The sequence below is a fragment of the Oryctolagus cuniculus genome, chromosome 11 (genome assembly GCF_051225735.1).
Source record: "Oryctolagus cuniculus isolate XC-2025 breed Fujian yellow rabbit chromosome 11, ASM5122573v1, whole genome shotgun sequence".
Classification (NCBI taxonomy): domain Eukaryota; kingdom Metazoa; phylum Chordata; class Mammalia; order Lagomorpha; family Leporidae; genus Oryctolagus; species Oryctolagus cuniculus.
Window position 1 is genome coordinate 98,467,710 of NC_142877.1, and position 7,787 is coordinate 98,475,496.

Consider the following 7,787-nt stretch of genomic DNA (forward strand, 5'->3'; position numbering starts at 1 on the left):
AAGCCACACAGGAATCCTCCGTCCTGGGACAGAACACTAGCTCTATGACCAGCCGTTATTCCTTACAGTGTACCTTATAGATACCAAGGAAGTCATTTCTGTAGTTATTAAGTGTTTTTTCTCATCAGTTTATCTACTCATTAAAAAAATGTACTTAAACCCGACTGCTTAAATCAGTGAGAATAGTATGTTGGAAGCAAGCAGAATTTGTATAGGGATAATGAGAATAACTGGCTTAGAGAGAATTTTACCTACAGTTATCTGCTTTTGATGGCTACCATGCCAAGCTAATTTGATATACATTTCAAGGTGTCTAAATCAATTAAAAATCTCTTCTATCATAATTTATGGGAACTCTTCTACCATAATTTATTCACTTGTAGGTAAACTCATGACTTTGTAGAATGAGAATAACAAACGAGAGTGCTCAGAGAAGAAACAGAAATATATATGCTCTCTACTTATTATAAGAACACTTGTTGGGGCTGGTGCTATGGCATAGTAGGTTAAGCCTCCACCTGTAGCACTGGCATCCCTTATGGGCAATGGTTTGTGTTCTGGCTGCTCCACTTCTGATCCAGCTCCCTGAAAATGACCTGGGAAAGCAATGGAAGATGGCCCAGGTCCAAATGCTTGGGCCCTTGTACCCACTTGGGAGATCCAGAAGAAGCTCCTGGCTCCTGGCTTCGGATTGGCCCAGCTGGAGCTGTTGCAGCCATTTTGGGGAGTGAACTAACAGATGGAAGACCTTGCTCTCTCTCTCTCTTTCTCTCTCTCTGACTCAAATAAATAAATAAAATATTAAAAGAATGCTGGTGGAGAACAACTTGTTTATAAACAAGATGTTGCCTCCTCTTTCTGATCTAAGTGGCATGCTTTTTCATGCTATGTGTATTTGATGTGAAATGGTAACCTATCAATTTCTTATGTTATGCCTAATTACACAGGAAATGCCCTGATAAGCATCAGCATCCAAACAATAAAGATAACAGTTGGTGACTTGTAACCTCCAAATGTTATTACAAAGTTCTCCTTTCAGGCAAACCAAAATTTGCTTCCCATGACATTTAGTCTCCAGGCCTCTTTCTGTCCTCGGGCCACACTGAAGGGACTGCTTTCTCCATATCATGCCTCTGCCCTGTTTGTATCCTCTCTTATGTAGCTTATGTCACAAGTAGCTAAGGCTCCTGAGGAAGCGTCTCCAAAGAAAAATCATTCATTTATTTTCCCCTCCCTCCCTCCTTCCCTCCCTCCCCCCCTCTCTTTTTTTTCTTTTTCTTTCTTAGATTTACTTGTTTATTTGAGAGGCAGAGTTACAGAGAGAGAGAGAGAGAGAGAGAGAGATCTTCCATCCTCTGGTTCACTTCCCAAATGGCCCAGCTTGTTGGAGCTGGGCCAATCCGAAGCCAGGAGCTTCTTCTGGGTCTCCCACGTGGGTGCAGGGGCCCACGCATTTGGGGCATCTTCTGCTGCTTTCCCAGGCACATTAGTAGGCAACTGGATCAGAAGTGGAGCATCTGGGACTTGAACTGGATCCCATATGGGATTCTGGCACCGGAGGCGGAGGCTTAACTTACTACGCCGCAGTGCTGCCTCTCTTTCTTCTTTAATGCCCGCTTTGTGTGGGAATTAGGACAGATTTCTCATGTTTATTTCTTGTCCTTCCCCTGCTGTAGCATCCTTAGTTCCCAGTCTCCCCCCTCTCCTTTTTCTCCTTGTTTGGGTAATAAAACCATTATCTCATCAACAGTTACTTTAGATACTCTAGAGTCATCATTGACTCTCTCCTCCTTTATCTGTCACGTTGAACCAGTGGCAACTTGGCCAATTCTATCTGCACAATGTCTTTTTTTTTTTTTTTTTAAGATTTTTTATTTATTTATTTGACAGGTAGAGTTAAAGACAGAGAGAGAGAGACAGAGAGAAAGGTCTTCCTTCCGTTGGTTCACTCCCCAAATGGCCACTATGGCTAGCACTGTACTGATCCAAAGCCAGGAGCCAGGCACTGCCTCCTGGTCTCCCATGTGGGTGCAGGGCCCAAGGACTTGGGCCATCCTCCACTGCCTTCCTGGGCCACAGCAGAGAGCTGGACTGGAAGAAAGGCAACCAGGACTAGAATCCGGAGCCCATATGGGATGCCGGCACTGCAGGCAGAGGATTAGCCAAGTGAGCCACGGCGCCTGGCCCTGTACAATGTCTTTTTTTTTTTTTTTTTTTTTTTTTTTGACAGGCAGAGTGGACAGTGAGAGAGAGAGAGAGACAGAGAGAAAGGTCTTCCTTTGCCGTTGGTTCACCCTCCAATGGCCGCCGCAGCCGGCGCGCTGTGGCCGGCACACCGTGCTGATCTGATGGCAGGAGCCAGGAGCCAGGTGCTTTTCCTGGTCTCCCATGGGGTGCAGGGCCCAAGCACCTGGGCCATCCTCCACTGCACTCCCAGGCCACAGCAGAGAGCTGGCCTGGAAGAGGGGCAACCGGGACAGAATCCGGCGCCCCGACCGGGACTAGAACCCGGTGTGCCGGCGCCGCTAGGTGGAGGATTAGCCTAGTGAGCTGCAGCACCGGCCATGTACAATGTCTTTTAAACCCATTTTTCCTGTTTCCCACTGCAAATTACTCAGTTCTCATTCTTTCTTGTCATAGCTATTATAATTTACCTCTGTGTTGGTTTTCCAACCTTTAATCTCTCTATCCCACCTTATTATGTGGTCAGAAAGCTTGCAAACTAATAAGACAAATGAGATGTGCATATATACAGAGAACAGTACCGGATAGAATTTGTAATCCAGTGCTTAAGGAAATGAATGGTTTGCTCAATATTATGTGAGGTCAGGAAGAGGCAGTTATCAAAAAGTCTGCCTGAGGGCTGGCGCTGTGGTGCAGCAAGTTAATGCTCTGGCCTGAAGTGCCAGCATCCCATATGGGCGCTGGTTCTAGTTCCCGCTGCTTCTCTTCCAGTCCAGCTCCCTGCTATGGCCTGGGAAAGCAGTAGAAGATGGCCCCAAGTCCTTGGGCCCCTGCACCCACATGGAAGACCTGGAAGAAGTTCCTGGCTCCTGGCTTCAGATAGGCGCAGCTCTGGCCGTTGCAGCCAACTGGGGAGTGAACCAGCAGATGGAAGATCTCTCTCTCTCTCTCTCTCTCTCTCTCTCTGCCTCTCCTCTGTGTAACTGAATTTCGAGTAAATAAATAAATCCTTAAAAAAAAAAAGAACAAATAAGGGTGCCAGAGCTGTGGTGCAGCTGGTTAAAGCCCTGGCCTGCAGCACCAGCATCCCATATGGGTGCCGGTTCAAGTCCTGGCTGCTCCACTTCCAATCCAGCTCCCTGCTAATGTGCCTGGGAAAGCAGCAGAAGATGGCTCAAGTTCTTGGGCCCTTGTACTCATGTGGGAAACCCAGAAGAAACTCCTGGTTACTAGCTTTGGATCAGCTCAGCTCCAGCCATTGTGTCTATTTGGGGAGTGAACCAGCGGATGGAAGACCTCTCTCGTTCTCTCTGTCTCTACCTCTCTCTGTATCTCTTGTCTTTCAAATTAATAAATCTTTTAAAAAAATGGTCACAACCCTCTCAAAAAATGATAAATAAGATTTGTACATAAAGAGAGGAATTTGGAAAACACTTTCATTTTGTAGCATTAGTGAGTTTATAACAATACAATAACTACTATTTATTGAACACCTCCCATATGCTAATTTGAGGGACAGGCATTATTACCTGTCCTGACACCCTACTTCCTGATCTGAGTTGCTGCAGATGATGTAGCCGAGCTCAGGAATTGTATGCTTACTATTATATAGTAAGTTTAAGTATTGAGACTTAAACCCAGGGAAGTTTGGCCCTACAACTCAGGCTTATTTCACTCAAGTTTATTCAAATCTCTTTGATGTTCTAGCAGTTCAGCTAGATAAGTGGCATCACAGGGGACTGCAACTCCACACAGGTGAATTGAGGTTATTCTACAGCATCATGAGTGACATTTGTCACCTGCATCATTATAATCAAGGGCTGGCTTGGAGATACATGAACATAAGACGTCATTATTTCCTTCAAGGAGCCCAGTGTGATCAGTGTTAGCATCACACTCTGTTGTTCTCGTCCTGGCTCCAACAGCAACTAGTTTAGATGAGTCGTTTCACCGATACAAGTTGCAGTTATATTTTCTGAAAAATGGAAGGCTATGACTACATAAGGAAACATCTTTGTTGTTGAAAACTCACTGTGGCCGGCGCCGCGGCTCACTAGGCTAATCCTCCACCTGCGGCGCTGGCACCCCAGGGTTCTAGTCCTGGTCGGGGTGCCGGATTCTGTCCGGTTGCCCCCCTTCCAGGCCAGCTCTCTGCGGTGGCCTGGGAGTGCAGTGGAGGATGGCTCAGGTCTTTGGGCCCTGTACCCGCATGGGAGACCAGGAGAAGCACCTGGCTCCTGGCTTCGGATGGGTGCAGGGCCGGCCGAAGCGGCCACTTGGGGGGTGAACCAATGGAAAAAGGAAGACCTTTCTCTCTGTCTCTCTCACTCTCTCTCACTGTCTAACTCCGCCTGTCAAAAAAAAAAAAAAAAAAAAATTCACTGTGCTTTTTATTCCTAACCTTCAGCTTTAGCTTTCCAGTCGATTTCACTCATTCACGAGCTGATTCATCCATTCGTTCATCGCATCAATATTTAGTGAACACCATCTCCATTCCTGCCATGAGGTGACATAGCGGGAGCACAAAGATGAGAAAGTAATCACCCCCGCCCTCGAGAAACTCACGGAGGAGGACAGAGGGCAAGTACAGCGTGCTGTCTCCACAGAGGCATCTACCCGATGCTACGGCATGCGGGGACCACAGGAAGAACTGGGGGTGACGATGGAAATGAGGGAGGAAAGCCAAGGCCCAGGAGCCCGCGCAGTCGCCCGAGGGCAGCTGGGGGAGGACGGTGGCCTTCTAGGGCCTCGCACACAGCAGGGCAGCCAGGGCGGCCTCCCTCCGGTTGCCTGGAAGTGGCGGAGGGCCAGTGCGGGAGCCGCAGCTGCGGGGGTGGGGGCTCCAGCGCGCCCCCCTCTCTCTCTGTCCCTCAGCCTGGGCACAGGTAGGCCAGGCAGCCAGGATGTGGAGACTGTTCAGTCCCCAGGGGCACAAGGCTGTAGTTGTCGGGCTGGATTATGCGGGGAAAATGACCATCCTCCACCGATTTTCTGTGGACGAAGTGCACGCATCGGCTACCACAGGAAGTAAGACAGAAGGGATGGTTCTTCCTGGAACGCTTTGCTATGCTAACACGGAGGTGTAGTTGTTGCTGTGCACAGTACACAGAGGTTTCTGTAACATGAGCGCATGAGGGCCTAAGGAAAGCCACATTGCTGACTTTTGCTAGTAAGCAAGATGTTAAAGAATGCATGATGGTAGCAGAAATCTCTCAGTTTTTGAAGTTAACTTCTATCAAAGATCACCAGTGGCATATCCAGGCATGCCGTGCCCTTACTAGGGAGGGATTGCGTCAACAACTTGAATGGATGATGTCACTATTTAAGAGTAGATCTTCCAGGGGCTGGTATTGTGGTACAGCAGGCTAAGCCACTGCCTGCAGTGCAGGCATCCCATATGAGCACCAGTTCAAGTCCTGGCTGCTCCCTGCTAATGCACCTGGGAAAGCAGTGGAGGATGGCCCAAGTGCTTTGTCTCCTGCCATCCATGTGGGAAATCCAGATGAATCTCCTGGTTCCAGGCTTCAACTTGACCCATCCCAACTGTTTTCTTTCTTTCTTTCTTTCTTTCTTTCTTTCTTTCGTTCTTTCGTTCTTTCGTTCTTTCTTTTTTTTTTTTTTTTTTTTTTTGAGAGGCAGAGTTATAGAGAGAGGGAGGGAGGGAGAGAGAGAGGTCTTCCACCTGCTGCTTCACTCCTCAAATAGCTGCAATGGCTGGAGCTGTGCTGATCCAAAGCCAGGAGCCAAGAGCTTCTTCTGGGTCTCCCACGGGTATGCAGGGGTCCAAGGACTTGGGCCATCTTCTACTGCTGTCCCAGGCTGTTAGCAAGGAGCTGTGTTGGAACTCCCTGATCAGCTGCTGGGTATCAAACCAGCGCCCATGTAGGATGCTGGCACTGCAGTGGAAGTTTAACCTATTGCACCACAGTGCTGGCCCCAACCCCAACTGTTTTGGCCATTTGGGGAATGAGCCAGGATATAAAAGATCTCTATCTAACTCTGTAACTCTGCCTTTCAAATAAATAAATAAATCTTAAAAAGAAAATAAAAAAGATGAAGTGATCTCTACTGACCTCTTAGAGATTTTGTGTAAACAACATGCTGAACTTTCCCGAAAGCTGCTAAAATTCATGGTTTAGATGTATTTATAGTAAGCTGATTTAGGCATTCTCTCTAGTAGCAAAATGAAAACCACTGTTTTGAAAACAAAGATGAAGTCTCACCTTCCAATTTACTTTCTCCTTAGTCCTTCCCAAGTAAGTTATTAGAGCTGTTAATTGACATTTTTCTCTTAAAAAAAAAAGGCTCCTGAAGACTGACTTGGAGTTTGCTAAAAGATCATGAGCATGAGTTAGAGGACAGAGGTCTAAGCTCTCCTACATTTGTTGCCTCTTGCTGCTTTACTTCCTCAAAATGCTGACTCTCCTGTAGTTACTGTCACAGTTAGTCGTCAGAGATTCCATCACTGAGATCAGTACGCTAGGTAGAAGAGAATGTTTTGTTTTCATATAAGTGCTTTCACTTGTTAGATGTAAAGGAAAAGACACTTGGACCACAAGTTCTGCTCTCTGTAAGAATGAGGGCTTTCTGATAGAGCTCATTTCTATTTTAATGAAAGATTGCAATGACCGAGCATCATCATCAGCTCAAGAAATAGTTGATCGGCTTTGGCACTGTGGTGCAGCAGGGTAAGCTGCATGCGTCTGAATCCTAGCTACTCTGCCTCTGATCCAGCTCCCTGCTCTTTCATCCTGAGAGACAGGATAGCTCCAGCGCTTGGGCCCCTTCCACTCACGTGGGAGAACTTGATGGACAGTTCCAGGTTCTTGTCCTTGTTCTGGCACAGACCTAGATGTTGCAGGCATTTGAACCACCAACCAGGGCAGATCAGTATCTCCCCCACTTTTCAAATGCTGAAAATAAATATAAAATTAAAAAAATAAACACATACATAATGTATTTGGCTGTGGGGTAGAACTAATGTTGAGCATTATTCTCCTGCAATAAGTTTCAGTATTTTCTGGAATGCACACCATCCCCTTATTGTGAAACCCTATAATATTCCTACTACTGAGTTTAATATCAGAAGTAGGAGTTGATTTTCACATTACAAAAATTATTTGAAAATAAGACATGAAAAATATTCACATTGTTTCATTGCTTTCATGTTATCTTTTCTTATGAGATTATGATCTTTTGTTTATTCATAGTTGCAATAGATTTTTTTTCATTTTTTAAGATTTATTTATTTGAGAGGCAGAGTTGCAGAGAGGCAGAGGCAGAGAGAGAGAGCGAGCGAGAGAGAGAGAGAGAGAGAGACAGGTTTTCCATCTGTTGGTTCACTCCCCAAATGGCTGCAATGGTCAGAGCTGCACGGATCTGAAGCCAGGAGCCAGGAGCTTTTTCCAAGTTTCCCACGTGGGTACAGGGCCCAAGGCCTTGGGCCATCTCCCACTGCTTTCCCAGGCCATAGCAGAGAGCTGGATTGGAAGAGGAGCAGCCATGACACAAACTGGCGCCCATACGGGATGCCAGTGCCGCAGATGGAGGCTTAGGCTACTGTGCCACAGTGATGGCCCCTGCAGTGTAACCTATTAACTAGA

The 7,787-nt window shown here is 46.7% G+C and overlaps 1 pseudogene; it reads left to right on the forward strand.

Moving 5' to 3' along the window:
* Positions 1-4,813: 4,813 nt before the first annotated feature.
* LOC149123584 (ADP-ribosylation factor-like protein 5A pseudogene) lies at positions 4,814-5,553 on the forward strand (annotated as a pseudogene).
* The last annotated feature ends 2,234 nt before the right edge of the window (positions 5,554-7,787 follow it).